Source organism: Ornithorhynchus anatinus, chromosome 2 (genome assembly GCF_004115215.2).
Source record: "Ornithorhynchus anatinus isolate Pmale09 chromosome 2, mOrnAna1.pri.v4, whole genome shotgun sequence".
In the NCBI taxonomy this organism is placed as follows: Eukaryota; Metazoa; Chordata; class Mammalia; order Monotremata; family Ornithorhynchidae; genus Ornithorhynchus; species Ornithorhynchus anatinus.
This window is the reverse complement of record NC_041729.1, coordinates 150,989,639-151,009,753: the sequence shown is the minus strand read 5'-3', so window position 1 is coordinate 151,009,753 and position 20,115 is coordinate 150,989,639. Positions and strand designations below refer to the sequence as shown.

General features: G+C 42.3%; 1 protein-coding gene and 1 non-coding gene across 4 annotated transcripts in view; both read right to left on the bottom strand.

Annotated features, from left to right (window-relative positions):
- PPHLN1 (periphilin 1) overlaps positions 1-20,115 on the bottom strand; it is a 145,111-nt gene that overhangs the window by 49,539 nt on the left and 75,457 nt on the right. The window contains exon 11 of one of the 3 annotated variants that reach the window (XR_003755904.2): positions 18,008-18,061. The exons of the other annotated variants lie outside the window; for them this stretch is intronic. The gene's annotated coding sequence lies outside the window, so the exon portion shown is untranslated. The remainder of the gene's footprint in view (positions 1-18,007; positions 18,062-20,115) is intronic. 3 annotated transcript variants of the gene reach the window in all.
- On the bottom strand, positions 19,571-19,708 carry LOC114809667. Its single transcript, XR_003757444.1, has one exon. It is a non-coding gene; the product is annotated as a small nucleolar RNA SNORA7 (small nucleolar RNA).

Here is a 20,115-nt window from a genome sequence, read left to right as displayed (position 1 = left end):
TCGAGAGTAAAAATGTTCTGGAAAATACTCATGGAGTTACATTACAATTCCTAGTTTGTACAGCTGGCTCAGTTTCAATTCTGTTGAACTGTATGAAAATACCTGTTTTTGGTTGGAGGTGACTACTGACTGCTCTGCCCACTTCTGACTTTGGAAGAGACTCGGCATTATATTACAGCAGTTACCTGAAAAGCTCAGTACATGAACGAGGCAGTCAAAATGATGTAAAATTTCCAAGTGCACCTGATATCCCCGAAGCACATCTTGGGCCAGAGACTAGGAACTATCAGTTTAGACACTTTCCAAATACTAATCATTCCAATAGCCCTCAGAATTTTATATCTATCTCTCGCTACAGAGAAATATATAGACAAATACATTTGCATAGTATATATATATATTATATGTTCGTATATGTACATGCATACAGGCGTGCGTATGTATATATAAATATATATACACACAGGGATGTGTACCTATATATTACACACACACTTACACACACACTCATATATGAACAAATGTGTGGATTTTCTGATGCCATATACAAATGATCGGGGTATTTACTGCACACCTACTGTGTGCAGAGCACTTTTTGAAGTGTTTAGGAGAGTATAATACATAAGAAGACACAATCCCTATCCTCAAGCAGGTGACAATCTAGCTGGGGAGAAAGACATGAAAATAAATTACTGGGAGGGGAAGCAATAAGGACATGTAATATACATGCTGTGAAAATCAGGATGAAGTGAGTAGGCAAATGTTTAGGAGGAACAGATTCAAGAGCAAAGGGGATGAAGAAGGGTGGAAAAACACTGAGGGGAGATGAGAGAGTAAAAATAATAATGATAGTATTAATTACATCCTTACTCTGCGCCAAACACAGTGCTAAGCACTTGGGTAGCTATAGTGCTAAACTAGTTGAGAAGCCACGTAGCCTAGTGGATAGAGCACGGGCCTGGTAGTCAGAAAGATCTGGGTTCTAATCCAAGCTCCGCTACTTTTCTGTTGTGAGGACCTTGGGCAAGTCACTTCATTTGTCTGTGCTTCAGTTACCTCATCAGGAAAATGGGGATTAACACTGTGAGCCCCATGTGGGTCATGGACTGCGTCCAATCCGATTAGCTTGTATCTACCTCAGCATTTAGTACAGTGCCTGGCACATAGTAAGTGCTTAACAAATACATAAAAAATTATAGCAGACACAGATCCTGTCCCACAGGGGACTCCTAGTCTTGGAGCGGGAGAACAGATATGTAATGCCTTTTTTACAGATGAGGAAACTGAGGCACAGAAAAGTTAAGTGACTTGCCCAAGGTCACAGCAGAAAAACAGCAGAGTCGGGATCAGGACCCAAGTCTCTTGACTGAGTCCTCTGCTCTACCCACTAGGCTGTGCTGCTTCAGGGAAGACTTTCTGGAGGAGATGAAATTTACGTGGGCTTAAAAATATGGAATTAGACTAGACTGTAAGCCCGTCAATGGGCAGGGATTGTCTCTGTTGCTGAATTGTACATTCCAAGCGCTTAGTAGAGTGCTCTGCACATAGTAAGTGCTCAATAAGTACTATTGAATGAATGAATGAATGCTACATAAATATGCATATAGTAAATATGTGTGTGTGTGTGTGTGTGTGTGTGCATATCTGTAGCATATTATATCTAATCACTTTGTATCTCTACTTAAGTTTGCATCTGTGTTCTGCAGACTTTTATTCTCAGACTGTAGACTCCTCAAGGGCAGGAACTAAATCATGTTTCTTCTGTAATCTCTCATCACCTACTGTAAATACACTGCCCAAGGCAGGTATTAAAATACTGTTGACTGACTAAAACTTCAAAAGGAACACAGGTATTACCTAGGGAGGAGGTTTACTAAACTAAATTCTACTGAGTCTTCCTAAGAATCACGAAAGAGAAATAAATGTCAGCATTTTATTTGAGCCCACTGACTAAGAAGGCTTTAAGTTCATAAACTTCTCTCTCTCTCTCTCTCTCTATATATATGTATAGGATTTATTAAATCCCTCTATTTTTTGTTTTGTTTTTCATTTAAACATAAATTCACCACTGAAAAAGTGAACCACTGTGGTCTTACTTCTTTAGAAGAAGCAAGAAAAGCTACTTCTTTTGTAGAAGCAGCGTGGCTCAGTGGAAAGAGCACGGGCTTTGGAGTCAGAGGTCACGGGCTCGAATCCCAGCTCGGCCACTTGTCAGCTGTGTGACTTTGGACAAGTCACTTAACTTCTCGGAGCCTCAGTTACCTCATCTGTAAAATGGGGATTAAGAGTGTGAGCCCCACGTGGGACAATCTGATTCCCTTGTGTCTACCCCAGCGCTTAGAACAGTGCTCGGCACATAGTAAGTGCTTAACAAATACCAACATTATTATTAGAACTTTCTTTAAGGCTATGAAGGAACAGGAAAATTTGAGTCTGAGTTCTAACCAAAATTTGTATGGTAATAATAATTGTGGTATTTGTTAGGTGCTCACTATTCTAAGTGCTGAGGTAGATACAAGGCAATCAGGTTGGACCCAGTCCCTGTCCGACATGGGGCTCACAATCTTAATACCCATTTTACAGATAAGGAAACTAAGGCACAGAGAAGTTAAGTGACTTACTCAAGTTCACACAGCTGACATACGGCAGAGGTGGGATTAGAACCCACATCCTCTGACTCCCAGAACCACACCCTTTCCATTAGGTTACGCCGCTTCTCTAGACTTATAGACTTCACACCCAACCTATGAGATGGACTTAATGAAAGTTGCTGGCTCCTACACACAGGAACTTGGAAAGGAAAAATGAGATATGTGAAGGCTCTGAGAAGAGTGTTTCTAATATTTATATCCAAGGTGAGATTGCTGCGAACATTTTGATTTTATTCCCTATTTCTGAACTGCTAAATTTCATGGTGATATGTTAAGTAAACATGGGAACGGTCACTACCTGCATTCTGACAGACATCTTTAATATAATTATCATTCAAGTCTTTAATGCAACAGATACAATTCCTAAATGTTAACTATTTTCCCATTGAGTTCATTCTAAAATTAGTGGTGTGTTTAATGATAATATTTCCAGGTTTCCCAATTCTTTTTCCTTTCTGGAGTTTCACCGCCACTAAAGGGACCCGAGGGAATTTCTCAGAGTCATCATCAGTGCAGAGCTATAATAACAATAATAATAATATTAGTATTTGGTGAGTGCTTACTGTGTGCCAAATACTGTACTAAATTCTATAGTAGATATAAAATAATCTGGTTGGACATAGTTCCCAGCACACAAAGGGCACCCAGTTTAAGGGGGAAGTAGAAAAGATAATGAACTCTCATTCTACAGAGGGGTAAACTGAGGCCCAGAAGTTAAGTGGTTCATCCAAAAGTACACAGTAAATAAGTGACAGGGCAAGATCAAAACCCACGTCCCCTGACTCCCAGATACATGTTCTTTCCACTAGGCCACACTGTACACACCACTGGATTACTGTTACTCAAAACCTAGGGGACAAAATACTACAAATTTATTGTACATATATTGAACTCATACCCTAATTCAGAAGTTACAGCAAAAATGATAAAAATCCTAGGTGTTAATTTGTCACATTACCAGAGATACTCATTTTCAAATTAGGTGTAGAATCCATTTGCATGTCCTCTAAATTATAATGACTTGTTTCCTCAGAAACTTTAAAAATGGTTAACTTAAAATCAGGTCATTTATATCATGTCTGAAACAATACAGAAAAGCCCCAAATACTTTTCGGTGTTCCACTTAGACTAAGGAAATCCAAGCAACCTTGAAGACAGTAATTTTCTCAATAACACAAATGGATTGCTACTGAAACTCTAATCAACTTAAGTTTATCCATTCCGAATTGGTACTTAAAACCTGGGACACAGTTTTTTTTTTTTTTCTTCCCAATTTCCTATAAATGGACTCATTAAAAAACAGGAATATCACAATGATACTATAATTAGCCTCCAGCAAACAAGACTGTTAAGGAGTTAGCAAACCAATTCTATTGTTGAATGCACAATTACCTTTAAATGGATATAAAGTTTTTTTGTTTTGTTTTGTTTTTAAGGCCAAGTATTTAAATCTTATCTATATGTGGCAAGAACATAACAATCTATTTTAGCATCCAACGGTGTGCTCAGAACTACATTCGAAGGAGGAGACGAAACATGATTTATTCCCCCTGACAGGTATAGTACTTATATTAGATATTGTAGCTGATTAAAGTGGTTTAGGGGTTATGGGAAAATCACCTTTCAAAACGTGGAGAGGTAGAGGCAGAGAGAGCAAGAGAAAATGAGAGCATGCATCGTGAAATAGACATGAGCAAGATAAACGGTGGGGTACAGGGTGTTCAGCAGTGCCAAGACAGTTCTGAAACCCGGAAAATGAAAGGGAAAAATTAGACAGAAAACATTAGCTTCTAATGAAAAGGAAATGTGAGCACGGTGAAGCTAACATGTTGGATTGTATTAGAAAAGCCAGGGGCCGCTGACGATTTGGGATGGAAATGGCGAACTGAAAACTTGAATGAACATCTCATCCATTGGAATGAGGAGATAATAATCTAATGGGGGTGCTCTTGGAATAGGCTAGGTGCCTAGCTCGGGCCTCTACCTACATCCAGTAGGCCCTCGAACACTGCCGATGATAAATCAAGTTCGTCTCTCTCAGTCTCTGTCTCTATCTCTCTCTGTTGTTTCTCAATTTCTCTCAGTCAGTGTGGCTCAGTGGAAAGAGCACGGGCTTTGGAGTCAGAGGTCATGGGTTCAAATCCCGGCTCTGCCACTTGTCAGCTGTGTGACTGTGGGCAAGTCACTTAACTTCTCTGTGCCTCAGTTCTCTCATCTGTAAAATGGGGATTAAAACTGTGAGCCCCACGTGGGACAACCTGATGACCCTGTATCTCCCCCAGTGCTTAGAACAGTGCTCTGCACATAGTAAGCGCTTAACAAATACCAACATTATTATTATCAAGTCCCCCTCCATCTCCTCCCGCCATCTCTCCTTCCCTCTCCTCCCCACTCTCCCTCCCTGTCTTCCACTTAACCAATTCCTCTTTCCATCAGCATTCTCTATCCAAATATCCTTCTGCTAAAATTTTTGTCAAGAGAAGCACAACTATCAGTTTTGGGTGGTTTGGGGCAGACCCGGAGAAGCTTTGAGGAAGGCGGGAAACTGAGGCTCTGCAGTCCAAGTCCTTTGGAGGATCAAGGAAATCCACATCAAGAGAGGCTACTCGGAAGTTAACCCTGACCGAGACAGTCTGGATGGCTCTCGGGTTCTCTCTCTGGCAAGGTAATTTGCCACCTGGGTGGGCAAGTCACTTCACTTCTCTGTGCCACAGTTTCCTTATCTGGAAAATGGGGGTGAAATCCTACACCCTCTTACCTAGACTGTGAGCCCCAAATGAGACTGTGTCCAATCTAACTGTGTTTTTAATTAGTTTATTTTATTAACGATGAATACATATATCTAGACTTCTATTTATTTATATTGATGTTATTGATGCCTGTCCACTTGTTTTGCTGTTTGTCTCCCCGTTTCTAGACTGTGAGCTCGCTGAGTAGAGATCGTCTGTATCTATTGCTGAACTCTTCTTTCCAAGCGCTTAGTACAGTGCTCTGCACAAAGTAAGCGCTCAATAAATACGACTGAATGAATGAATCTACCCCAGCACTCAGAACAGTAGTGGCACATGGTAAATGCTTACAAAATCCCCTTGTTGCTATCGTTACTGCTGACGTTATTGTGATTATTATTATTGTTGTTGTTATGAAAGCCCCTGAAGATTTTCCTGAAGGTGATGGGTACAGAAGAGCTTCGAAGCCGATGAGAGGTGTGACTAGCCGATTTAAGGGTGGGAAGGAGTCCTGAGCAAGGGAAACGTCCCCCTTGTGAACAGCAACCCAGCTTTTTACGTGCTCAGAAAAGACCGAAAGAATTTTCAATATGCAATCAGGGTATAAGCACACCTGATACAGTGCTGAGAAGAAACACTTTTAGAATGAACACTCTGCTTGCCTGCTGGAGAGATCCATGTAGTAACAGAAGGACTGCGAGCTGACTGGCATGTCTTAATTTATAGCATTTTGAAATTTTGCCAAAATAAATGCAGGCACTTGGCTTGCTTTTTGGGTTTGTTTTCAGAATAATGGCTAGTCAGAGGTAAAGATTGTTGGTGCGTATTTTCCTAAACTGATATAAATATCATTTGAATAAATGGTTCGTCAAAATGTCGTACAGTAGGCTAGACTTGATGTCTAGACAAGATAGTGGACCGAGACACATTTTCAGAACTTTCACCTTTTGCTTGATAAAAAGCAAAGAACCAAGACAGAATGTTTCTATTACAAAAGACTACCAATGAATTGTTTGGATCATACACGTCTAAAGACAGTCAAGTGCACGGTACTTCTGTAAACACCCATAATTTATTTTCATGTCCGTCTTCCCCTCTAGAATGGAAACTCCCTGTGGATAGGGATCGTGGCTACCAACTCTATAGTATTGGACTCTTCTAAGTACTTAGTATAGTGCTCTGCACACAGTAAGCATTCATTAACCACCTCCGGTAAATACGATATCTTCGTCATCACTTCCAATCTACTTTCATTTTGGTCCATTATGTGTTAAAGACAGTGTCTGCTTTTAATGTTCCTATTAACAAACACAAATCCGCTATAAAGTGATAGAACAGCAACAAACTTGAATCGTCCTTACACCTTTGTTTTTTTTTTTAAAGAAAATGACCCAAAGTGCTCTCTCCCTAATCAATCAATGGTGTTTATTGAGTGTTTACTACGTGCAGAGCACTGTGCTCGGGAGAGCACAATAACATAGAATTGGCAGACACGTTCCTTACCCACAAGCTTACAGTCTAAAGAGGGAGAAAGACATTTAGATGCATAAGATATTTATAATGTATAATTTTAATGTATGTATATAAATGTTGTGGAGTTGAGGGTGGGGTGAATATCAAATACCCAAAAGTTACAGATCCAAGAGCACAGATGGCCCCAGAAGAAGAAAAAAATGAATTGGGGAAGGTCTCTTACGGGAAAATAGCGTATAAGAGGGAAAAGGAGTTCCAGGCCAGGGAGAGGATGTGGGAAAGGGGTCGGCGGTGAGAAAGACAAGACCGAGGCACAGTGAGTACGCTGGCGCTTGAGGAGCAAAGTGTATATGGGCTGGGCTGCTGGGGGAGATGGATGAGGTGAGGTAAGTAAGCCCATTAGAGTTAGAAATCACAAGACAAATATTTAGATAAATAAGAGTAAAGAAAGTTGACAGTCCCAAGAGTGAGAATGTGTTTCTATTGGTATCATTAGAATTTGAATACAGGGCAATAGTACAGGTCTTACCACTCAGGAGTTAAAATCTATATATTACAAAATTTCTTCCCAGATGGGACATAATGATGCCGGAACTCTCATTTCCATAGGGGCACTGCAATCAATCGTATTTATTGAGCAGAGCAGTGCACAGCACTGTACTAAGCGCTTGGGAAAGTACAAAATAACAATAAACAGACACATTCCCTGCCCACGAGCTTACAGTCTACTACTCTGTGCGCCCAAGATGGTCAGGGCCCTGGGTCCCACACTGTCCATGTTAGCTACATACACGCTCATAGGTAAATATCACCATCAGTGGTGAATTTTTTGACTATAAAGCAACACGCCCTCCTCCCGCCCCCTCCCACTCCCCCTCACACATACAAACACATCAATCTACTTAGACACACTTCTTGTCCCGTGCTTAGTACAGTGCCTGCTACATAGTAAGTGCTTAACAAATATAATTATTATTATCAATATAAGTATTAATTCTGTCGGTTCCAGTCCCCATCACAGCAAATTAAATATCACTGGAAACAGAGTTGATGAACTACTGTTTGAGTGAATGTGTGCACTGAAAGGTGGGGTGTATGGGGGGCCTCTTGGGTAGATCAATGACTGTTGGCACACATTGTGTGAGATAATAATAATGTGGCTTCTTTTAAGCTCTTACTGCATGCCAATCACTTTACTAAATGTTGTGGTGGATATAATACGATCAGATCAGAAGAGTTGCTGTGCTAGACAAGGCTTCCTTGTCCAATGCAGGGTTCACAGTCTAAGGGGGAGGGAGAACAGTTATTTAATCCATATTTTACAAATGAGAAAACTGAGATACAGAAGTGCAGTGACTTGCCTCAGGTCACTCAGCAAACCGCCTCCCTAGACGGTGAGCTCGCTGTGGTCAAGGAATGTCACTGTTTATTGTTGTACTGCACTTTCCCAAGCATTTAGTACAGTGCTCTCCATGTTGTAAGCACTCAATAAATACGGCTGAATGAATAAATGAGAGACAGGGTCAGGATTATAGCCCCAGACTGAGCTCTTCTTCCCCCTCTACTCCCTCTGCCATCCCCCCTTTACCTCTCCGCAGCTAAAGCCTCATTTTCCCCTTTTCCCTCTGCTCCTCCATCTCTCCCTTCCCATCCCCACAGCACTGTACTTGTCCGCTCAACTGTATATATTTTCGTTACCCTATTTATTTTGTTAATGAATTGTACATCGCCTTGATTCTATTTAGTTGCCATTGTTTTTACGAGATGTTCTTCCCCTTGACGCTGTTTAGTGCCACTGTTCTTGTCTGTCCGTCTCCCCCGATTAGACTGTAAGCCCGTCAAACAGCAGGGACTGTCTCTATCTGTTGCCGACTTGTTCATCCCAAGCGCTTAGTACAGTGCTCTGCACATAGTAAGCGCTCAATAAATACTATTGAATTGAATGAATGAAAGGATTAACATGTTGGTGTCCTGACCTCCAAGCCCATCATGGCTTTCTTCTACATTATGCTGCCTCGCATCTGTAAAATGGGAGTTGAGACCGTGAGCCCCACGTGGGACAGGGACTGTGTCCAAGCCAATTTTCCTGTATCCACACCAGCGCTTAGTACAGTGCCTGGGGCATAAAAATGATGGCATTTGTTAAGCACTTACTACATGTCAAGCACTGTTCTAAGCGCTGAGGTAGACACAGGTAATTAGGTTGTCCCACATGGGGCTCACAGGCTTAATCCCCATTTCACAGATGAGGTAACTGAGGCACAGAGAAGTGAAATGACTTGCCCCAACTCATCCAGCTGACAAATGGTGAAGCTAGGATTAGAACCCACAACCTCTGACTCCCAAATCCGTACTCTTTCCACTAAGCCACACTGCTTCTCCAGTAAGCGCTTAACAAATGCCACAATTATTATTATTATTATCCTTGAGCTGGGAGCCACCAGGCACAGAGTAAACCATGTTCTGTTCCCCATGTCTTCTCTCTTCCCCATAGCGCATACACACGCAAAGATAGCGAGAATTTCACTCTGCTAGGTACAGAAGGATGCATATGAAAGGCAAATGGTCCACTTTTAGAATTCAATTTCAATCGTATTTCACCCGAATTGAATTGTGCTGGAGATGTGGCTAAGCAGACTGTATCCTTTTTGTTATGATTTTGTTTCTCTGGTCGAAGCCAAGTCCAAGTACATGTCATGGTCACCAAGCATCCATTTTAATCACTGCTGTATTTTTCAAGTAGAAAATGTGGTCAAAACATTTTTAGTGACATTTTGCCAACCTAGAAAAGCAGTAAAACTCCGATTCAAGAGTCAGGGGGCCAAAAAAATGGACTGTGAGAGAATCTGATCCCGACTGACCAAATATTTTTTAAAGAACCGGCCAAATGAATAGTAATTGTGTCAAATTATTCACTGTTTTAAATAGACAAGTACAGTAGTTCTCCATTATAACATTCATAAATTAGCTCTTTTTTCTGTAGCACTATAGAATTTTAATGTCATGATTTATTATACCATGATCATGCTATGATAATTTATCTATATGTAATATAAAAACCAAAATATTGCTTTTATTTATACATACATGTATACACTAACAAATACAAAAACACACACACACACATATGTATAATCTAGCTTCCCACAGAAAATTAGGTAAAATTTCCTGATGTAATCCCCAAGGACAATTTTTATATATAAAGACAATTTGGGGGATTTGGGGATTGCATTGATAAATTTTAGCTAATTTGCTCTAGGAATCTAGACTTCATTTAGTGTTCTTTTACTAATAGTCTAGTTTCACAGAACCAATTGAGAACCTTAGGTAGGGAGTCATTCATTCATTCAATAGTATTTATTGAGCGCTTACTATGTGCAGAGCACTGTACTAAGCGCTTGGGATGAACAAGTCGGCAACAGATAGAGACAGTCCCTGCCGTTTGACGGGCTTACAGTCTAATCGGGGGAGACGGACAGACAAGAACAATGGCACTAAACAGCGTCAAGGGGAAGAACATCTCATAAAAACAATGGCAAACCTGAACTGGTTGACAGGTTTTAAGTATACTGGACATTTTGAGAATCTATTCAAACTTCCATGGGTTCTCAAATGACCATTAAAAGAAAAAAAAAATCCACCATGCCCCAAAATTGATCAAAGTTGGAATAACAAACCCAGCATTAAATGATATGCATACATTGGCAGTTACCTCGAGAGGAAATATCTGATTTTTTATATATATATATATGGAAAATTACCCAAAGAAAATGTTTCAAAAAGAAAAATTCTGAATACCATCCAATTTCTACTTTGAGCCACATACAGGTATTATAATAATAACAGTGATAACGGCATCTGTTCTGTGTTTGGCAGAGTGCTTGGCATGGCTCTAAGCGCTGGGGTAGATACAAGATACAGGTTGGAGACAGTTCTTGCCACGCATGGGGGTCGCAATCTAAATAGGACTGTGAGCTCATTGTGGGCAGGGATTGACGTTCTATTGCTGTATTGTACTTTCCCAAGAGCTCAGTACAGTGTTCTGCACACAGTAAGCACTTAATGAAAATGGCTGATTGAACGAATGAGAGAGTAGGATTTAATCCCCCTTTTACAGCTGAGGAAACTGAAGTAGAGAGAGGTTAAGTGACTTGCCCAAGGAGCAGGAAAGTGTGACCTGAGGGTAGCAGAAAGACCTGGGTTCTAATCCCGGCTCCGCCACTTGCCTGCTGCATGACCTTGGGCAAGTCACTTAACTTCTCTGTGCTTCAGGTACCTCAGCAGCAAAATGGGGATTAATAATGTTGGTATTTGTTAAGCGCTTACTATGTGCTGAGCACTGTTCTAAGCGCTGGGGTAGACACAGGGGAATCAGGTTGTCCCACGTGGGGCTCACAGTCTTAATCCCCATTTTACAGATGAGGGAACTGAGGCACAGAGAAGTTAAGTGACTTGCCCACAGTCACACAGCTGACAAGTGGCAGAGCTGGGATTCGAACTCATGAGCCCTGACTCCAAAGCCCGTGCTCTTTCCACTGCGCCACGGTGCGAGCCCCATGTGGGACTTGGACTGTGTCCAACCGGATTAGCTTGTGTCTATTCCAGCGCTTAGTAGAGTCCTACACATAGTAAGTACTTAACAAAAACCATAAAAAAAAAAAAGCGGTGGGGCCGGGATACGAATCCACTAGGGCATGCTGCTTCTCTATGCAAGACTGCCATGTATAGGTGCCCGTTCCCCAGGGGCAGTTTGGGGGACTACCCTCTCACCTGTCTGAGCTAGGCTCCCAGGCTTGCTCACGCCAGGTCTCTCACAAGTCAGGAGAGTTTCTCAACAGGACAGAAAATAACCAAACCGGTGGCTTTCTGGCCTCTTAGCTCTTTGAAGTCTGTCCCCAGTCCTCATCCCTCTTCAACCGCTGCCCCAACACCCCTCTGCTCAAAATGAAAAGTTGCAACCTACCATTCTGAGATTTCCAGGTAAATGGACTAAAAGGACACTAAACGGATATATGACTTGCTTTTACATATATAAATATCTTGCTTATTCTTTTCATTATTCACCCTCACATTTCCTTGACTATACAAATAAGAGCTGAGGTGAACATTTTTCGAGATACACCAAGTTTCTGTGGACTGCTTCGTGCTTGAAAACAATTTAGTAAATCGACTTCTGACAGCAGAAATGGAACTGTCAGCCTGGTGCTATATATTTATATTACATATGCTGTCAAGTTCACTGACCAGGATCAACAAACTTTATTGGTACTCCAAGTAAAACATGCAGCAGAAGAGCTTCTAAAAATGTTACATAAAATTTCAATTTAATTAGATCACGCTTTCCCTTTTTCCTAAAATACTCTTTACGCTACACCATATATTCTTAGTTTTAGAATATTAAACACGGTTTCAAAAGGTTGTACGGCTACAGACACTACCGCCCTCTTTCAAGAAACAGAATTTTATTCTGCAAAAACAAAGATATACTTTCAGTTCAACAGCAAATCCAGTGAAGAATAATTTATATGAGAAGCACATTCAAAATAAACAGTTTAACACTAAGCTCAACAGTCAATTTCATGATTAGCGTCTAAGGAGACTTTTTCCAGTATTTATGCAGATCTAAAATTATCTATGGAAAATGAAAGGTTTGATATTTTCCCCTCGATGAATCACCTCGGTTGATAAGTCTATGAAAAATTCTGATTAATGTCTCGATATACGGTTCATCTATACCTAAGAGATGTATGAATACATGCCATCTCTGTATACCCCTTCTGAAATTAATTGTAATGAAGATTATGCAAGTTATCAGTACATTACAGAAAAAACCATTCAGTGTAAAAAGTACTTGATGGGCCTATTAATCTTAAACCTCTCAACTATCATATTGCATAAATATAAATCTTATTAAAGGTTCCTGGAGGAACTGAAATAAACATGATTTTCTTTTAAAAGACTCAAAAGTTAACTGCATTAGCTACTTTTTCTTGTCTCTAATTCTGGTTAAGCTTATTTTTTGGATTTTTCTTTCCACACGTCAATTTTCTCCCAATGCTTAGTACAATGCTCTGCGCACTGTAAGCACTTAAATTACATTAATACAAACCTATCATGATATGTGTTATCCGAATAATTCCAATTTGCAATAGAATCTCCTGAGAAAAACCCTAGGTAAAACAATCTGGATGAAAGCATCCTTGCAATTGAGATCACAGTCCCTGTTGTTGTCTTAAGCTGTCGAGTCGTGTCCAACCCATAGCGACGTCGTGGACACGTCTCTCTCAGGGCATCCCATCGCTACCTGCAATCCTTCTGTTAGTGGATACAAAGAGTTTTCTTGGTGAAAATACCGAAGCGGTTTACCACTGCCTTGTTCTGCGCAGTAACCTTGAATCTCTGCCCTCGGCTCTCTCCCAGGCTGCTGCTGCCCAGCACGGCTGAGTTTTGACTGGTAGCAGATTGCCTGCCACTCGCTAGCCAATCTAGGAATGGCTTGGATACACCTCTGCTTGACTCTCGCTCTCATAGTCGAGACTAGAAGAGTACTAGAAACTCTTCATGTGCGACCCTGAGAGGAGGTCACGCTCCCTAGGGGGCATTCAAAGAAAACTTCTGAAAAGCCATCAGAGATCAATCAGTGGTATTGATTGAGCGCTTACTATTTGCATCGCATCTACTAAGCTCTCGGGAGAGTACAGTACAACAAACTTAGCGGACACATTCCCTGCCCATAACAGAGATATGGGAAAGCAGGGCTAAGACGTCTGAATTCTGGTTCCATCGATTACAGTACACCAGCTAGAAATATACGTACAGAGAAAATGAGTAAGCAAGTTGTGCGGGAGCCAGAATGATGTAAACATACACAGCCACCCAAATAAAAATGTAAAGATTCATAGAGTTATCAACGAGTATTTTTTCGACTATGTAACCTAGGGCTGTGAACAATTCGCACAGTCACTTCGTCTCAGCTTTCACCCTCTTCAGGCAGAGAGTGTAATAATAATGTTGGTATTTGTTAAGCGCTTACTATGTGCAGAGCACTGTTCTAAGCGCTGGCGCAGACATAGGGTAATCAGGTTGTCCCACATGAGGCTCACAGTCTTAATCCCCATTTTGCAGATGAGGTGACTGAGGCACAGAGAAGTTCATTCATTCATTCATTCAATAGTATTTATTGAGCACTTACTATGTGCAGAGCACTGTACCAAGCGCTTGGAATGCACAAGTCGGCAACAGACAGAGACAGTCCCTGCCATTTGACGGGCTTACGGTCTAATCAGGGGAGACAGACAGACGAGAACAATGGTGATAAATAGAGTCGAGGGGAAGAACATCTCGTAAAAACAATGGCAACTAAATAGAATCGAGGCGATGTACATTTCATTAACAAAATAAATAGGGTAATGAAAGTATATACAGTTGAGCGGACGAGTACAGTGCTGAGGGGATGGGGAGGGGGGAGGAGCAGGGAAATGGGGGGAAAAGAGGGTTAAGCTGCGGAGAGGTGAAGAGGGGGCGGTAGAGGGAGTAGAGGGAGAAGGGGAGCTCAGTCTGGGAAGGCCTCTTGGAGGAGGTGAGTTTTAAGTAGGGTTTTGAAGAGGGGAAGAGAATCAGTTTGGCGGAGGTGAGGAGGGAGGGCGTTCCGGGACCGCGGGAGGACGTGGCCCAGGGGTCGACGGCGGGATAGGCGAGACCGAGGGACGGTGAGGAGGTGGGCGGAGGAGGAGCGGAGCGTGCGGGGTGGGCGGTAGAAAGAGAGAAGGGAGGAGAGGTAGGAAGGGGCAAGGTGATGGAGAGCCTTGAAGCCTAGAGTGAGGAGTTTTTGTTTGGAGCGGAGGTTGATAGGCAACCACTGGAGGTGTTTAAGAAGGGGAGTGACATGCCCAGATCGTTTCTGCAGTAAGATGAGCTAAGTGACTTGCCCACAGTCACACAGCTGACAAGCGGCGGAGCCGGTATTCGAACCCATGACCTCTGACTCCCAAGCCCGGGTTCTTTCCACTGAGCCACAGTGTAACAGGTCCCGAGATACTGTAGCCTGGACGGTAAATGAAAGGTCCTCTATAGCAATATATCATTAGCAACATAGCAGAAAAGGAAAGATCTGAATGCTCAGGGACAGTGGACCGTCCCACTTCACGTCTACCGTAATCGCTTTAGGAAATTCTCTTGGGTCGTGGCCACAGCTATATTTGAACTGAATGACCTCGTCTGTCTTAACCTGGTTGACAAGCAATGCAGTGTAGGGGGATCTCTAAGGAACGTGCAGCATGGGCAGGGACTGTCTATCTGTTGCTGATTTGTACATTCCAAGCGCTTAGTACAGTGCTCTGCACATAGTAAGCGCTCAATAAATACTATTGAATGAATGAATTGGGCAGAAGGTCCTCTAAACTGTACTCCTGTCCTCCAGACTGTAAGCTCATTGTGGGCTGGGAATGTGTCTGCTTATTGAGTACAGTGCTCTGCACACAGTAAGTGCTCAATAAATACGACAATGAAAGAACTGAATGAAAAAAAGAATGTACTGTCCCAGGTGCTTAATACATTGCTCTGCACACAGTAAGTGCTCAGTAAATACAATTGAATGAAAGGTTCCAGTGGCTCTTTGCCTAGCTGTCTCCGGGCTCCCGGAGAGGCGTCGCCCCGGCAGGGGGTCCAGGAAAAGGCTGCCAACCCCAGCGGATGTGGTCGTCATCATCAATCCCGTCATTAACCCGCTGGCTCTCCAGGGAACAGCTCCCGGGACCCCGCAGCAGGAGGAGCCCACTGGACCGGGAGCCATCCCAGACTTCAGTCAATCGGTCGCGTTACTGAGCGCTTACTGTGTGTGTGCAGAGCATCGTACTAAGCTGTCGGGAGAGTACAATATAACAGAGCAGGTAGAAATGTTTTCTGCCCACGGTTTACGGCCTAGAGGGGGACATGGACAATAATATAAATTACATACATAGGTGCTGTGGGGCTGAGGGAGAGGTGAATTGAAGGGTGCAGATCTAAGTGCAAAGGCAACGCAGAAGGGAGTGGGAGAAGAGGAAATGAGGGTCTAGTGGGGGAAGACTCTTGGAGGAGATGTGCCTTCAGAAAGGTTTTGAATCAGACTTAAAGACTTTATTAATAATGATGATGAGGGCATTTGTTAAGCAATTACTACGTGCCAAGCACTGGGGTAGATACACGGTAATCAGGTTGTCCCACTTGGGGCTCACAGTCTTAATCCCCATTTTACACTTGAGTTAACTGAGGCCCAGAGAAGTGAAATGACTTGCCCAAGGTCACAGAGCAGACAAGCAGCGGAGTTGGGATTAGAACCCACATCCTCTGACTCCCAAGCCCGCGCTCCTGTTACTAGGTCGCGCGGCTTCTCGAGAACCACACCCTGACCTTTCCAAAGACCTTCTCTCCAGAGCAGTTGTGTGTCTAACCATCTGTAAGGTAGTTTAATGCCTGTCTTCCCCTTTAGTCGGCAAGCTCCTTATGCATAGGGATCACATCCACACACTCCTCTGTACTGTGCTCTCCCAAGCTCTTAGCACAACGCTTGTCAAACGGTAAGTGCACCCTCTCTAGAATGTAAGCTCGTTGTGGGCAGGGAACATGTCTACCACCTCTGTTTTCTTGAGCTCTTCCAAGTACTCAATACAGAGTTCTGTACACAGTAAGAGATCAGTAAATACCAGACTATTTGGTTCAAAGCAAACAAACCCTCTTGCCTTAAGGTTATACTGTGTCTCCCCCTGAGAAAGCCCTCTTTATTCACTCCCTCAGAAGGCTTTTAACTTTCCAAATTTTGCTTTTATTCTACTTCTGCCTCCCAAGACTTCGGCTGTTAATTAATTTGAAAGCTTAAAAGCATTCTAGCTTTTACACCCCAGTAAGACCGCATTAATATTAAAATCAGGAGCTATCAAATTATTAGGTACAGAAGGGTGGTGTCTTCTCACTATATCTCACTCTCAACTTTCTACCTTCTATCCTCTGTTCAAATCAATCCATCAGTCAATCAGTTTAGAGACTGCAGCAGCTTTCCAGGCAATGGCTGTTGGATTCTGGCCCTTTTTCTAGCAGAAAAAGTGCAATTTCAAAATGCAAACAGTAGACGTTCCGTAATCGATCGATCAGTGGAATATTGTTGTGAACTTGTGTGCAGAGCATTATACTAAGCACTTGGAAGATCAGGAGCTCAGATTATAAGGGCAGTGAAGAAGGTGGAAGCCAAAATGGAGGGGGTCAAAGGGAGAAGTAGAGACAGGTGTGAACACCTCTTTCAAGGAGTTTGGAAAGGAAAGGTAGGAGGAAGACGGGAAGATAATTCAAGGGTGCTGTGGGGTTGACAGTTTGTTTTTTTTGTGTTTTTTTTTTTTTAACCACGCAGAATAGATGGGCATGTATGAAAGCAGTAGGGAAGGATCCATTGGAGAGTGGATGAAAATGGTGGTCTGGGCAGAAAAAAGCAAGAGGGCAAATGTTTTAAAAAGATGTAAATGGATGTAGTAAGAGATGCAGGTGCAGGCCCTAGATTTGAAGAGTAAGCAGGAGATCTTTTCTTGAGATATTCCTGGAAAGGATTAGAGTCGAAGATGGGACAGGAAAAGGGTGGGACTGGAGAGATTTTAGGGAGATGATGCCTGATGTTTCCACTTGGTTGAAGAAATAGGTGGTACAGTCAGTAGGGGCAAGAGATGGTGTAGCTAGTAATACTAATAAGGAATACTTAGCACTAGCACAGAGAAGCAGCGTGGCTCAGTGGAAAGAGCACGGGCTTTGGAGTCAGAGGTCATGGGTTCGGATCCCGGCTCGGTCACTTTTCAGCTGTGTGACTTTGGGCAAGTCACTTAACTTCTCGGTGCCTCAGTTACCTCATCTGTAAAATGGGGATGCAGACTGTGAACCCCACGTGGGACAACCTGATTCCCCTGTGTCTACCCCAGTGCTTAGAACAGTGCTCAGCACATAGTAAGCACTTAACAAATACCAACTTCATTATTATTATTATTTATTCTCCAAATCATAAATGGAGACTTCCCAGAACTCTACCAATCTCAGCTATGGAGAGGAGAGTCAAGCAGAGGCATATCCATTCCATTCCTAGCTTGGCGAGTGGCTAGAGAGTGGAAGGCAATCAATCTGTTACAAGTCAAAACTCACCTGTGCCAGACAACGGCAACACGGGAGAAGGTCGAGGGTGGAGACTCAGGTTTACTGCGTGGAAGAAGGCGATGGTAAACCACTTTTGTATTTTGACCAAGAAAACTCTATGGATTCACTACCAGAACCAAGGCAGAGGGAGGTGGGGCGTTCTGAAAGAGACATGTCCGTGGAGTCGCTATGGGTCAGAGACGACTCAACAGCACAAGACAACCAGTAGCACACCAGAAATAAAAACAGGCAAAGAACTCAAAAGGGCATTAACCACCTCTTCTCTCTCCCTTTCCCTATTTTTCTGACAAGGCAATGAGGAGACAATCTGGCCAACAAGGGGCCATGCATGATGTTACTAAGGAACCAAAAGTTTACTGAAATAAGTTTCTGACACAGCATTTTATCCTTCAGATATTCTTCACACTATCCTTCAGAAGTGAAATAAACCCTCTGTAAAGTGAATTTGAATTTTATATCAATTGTTTATTTAGAGATGCATCTTTGGCACTAAGAGCTGAATGTACAGAACATGCTTCTCTAAATATTAGTTTTATAAAAAACAGCAAGAAAGCAAGCAACCACCCTCAATTATGTAGAAATAAAACTTGTTAGCTAACTAGAAAAGATAATTATACCAATAAACTGCTTGAAATAATTGGCACAATTTGGAAGTGGTTATTAAAAATATACTTTCACGCAGTCACATAAGAATAATTTGTGTTGCAGCCTGAAAATAGATTGAAGAATTTAATACCCCAAATTATTCAGGGTAGAGAATTTTGAACTTGATGGTTTCTTCTGCTTTGTTCTGTAAGCGGTCTTCTCCCCAAAGATTCAGCCATTCCACACTTAAATGTTCTTATTTTACATTTTTCATGGTTTTGCTCTCAAATCTGAGCGACCCTCTCTCATTTTGAGATAACACTGCAAGGTTCATTTTGGCTTAGACACTCCTTTTCCTCTCTCACTTAGTCTTTTAAGTATTTTGACTGACTTGAATAGTTTGATTTAAGCCCATTCAGTTTAGCCCTGGATAATGGCAAATCTTAAGCATGCCAGGACGCTTTAAAGAATCAGAGCAGGTCCATATGGGACTTACCCAGCAAATATCTCCTTCATTCTCTGCAACTCTTGCCAGTCACGTCTCAGATTGGCAATTATAACAGTATGGGATCAGTTTGATGCTACATGTATATAATATGACATTCATTTAGGCAACAGAACCAGTTTTAGGAAAAAGGCTTGCCAATTTTAAGGGATCATCAAACAACTAACCATATAATCGAAAATTATACAAAAAGTGGAGAAGATGAAGAAATTCTCTAGCTTCTGTCCATATTCATTATAAATTAGATGTCTTGTCTTATGCTGTCGAGTCATCTTCGACCCAGAGTAGCACCGTGGACACATCTCTCCCAGAACATCCCGCTTCCATCTGCAATCGTTCTGATAATGTATCCCTAGAGTTTCCTTGGTACCATTGCCTGCTTTCGCCCAGAAAACTTAAATCTCCGCCCTTGACTCTCTTCCACGTCGCTGATGCCCAGCACAGGTGAGTTTTGAGTTTTGCCTTGTAGCAGATGGCCTTCCACTCGCTAGCCCCTGCCCAAGCTAGGAATGGAATGCATACGCCTCTGCTTGACTCTCCCTCCCATAGCCGAGATTGGTAGAGTACTTGAAACTCCCCAGGTGCGACCCTGAGAGGATTAATTAGTTGGGACTATCACAACTTTTAGATTGTGAGCCCCCTGAGGGACAAGGACTATGTCTGATTCCCATAGGTCTGTTTTCTCCCAGGGTTTAGTACAGTGCTCTTTACACTGTAAGCACTTAATGTAATAAATACTATTCCTACTATTAAAATTCTGTTGCTGAAATAGAAGAAACCAAGGATCTCTATGGTCAAAGGAGTTAGCGGAGTGAAGAATCCGAGAATGACTCAGAATGAGAGGCTGCGAAAAATAACTTTGCCCAGGCAAGACCTTTCTGTTAGGCAAGACATGGCTACCCAAGCCACTCTGAATGTCTGCCAAAGCAACTCATTAATCCCTAAATAGCGAGAGCCATTATTATCATTTATCAGAATGCACCCAACTGAATTTAGCAAAAGGTTC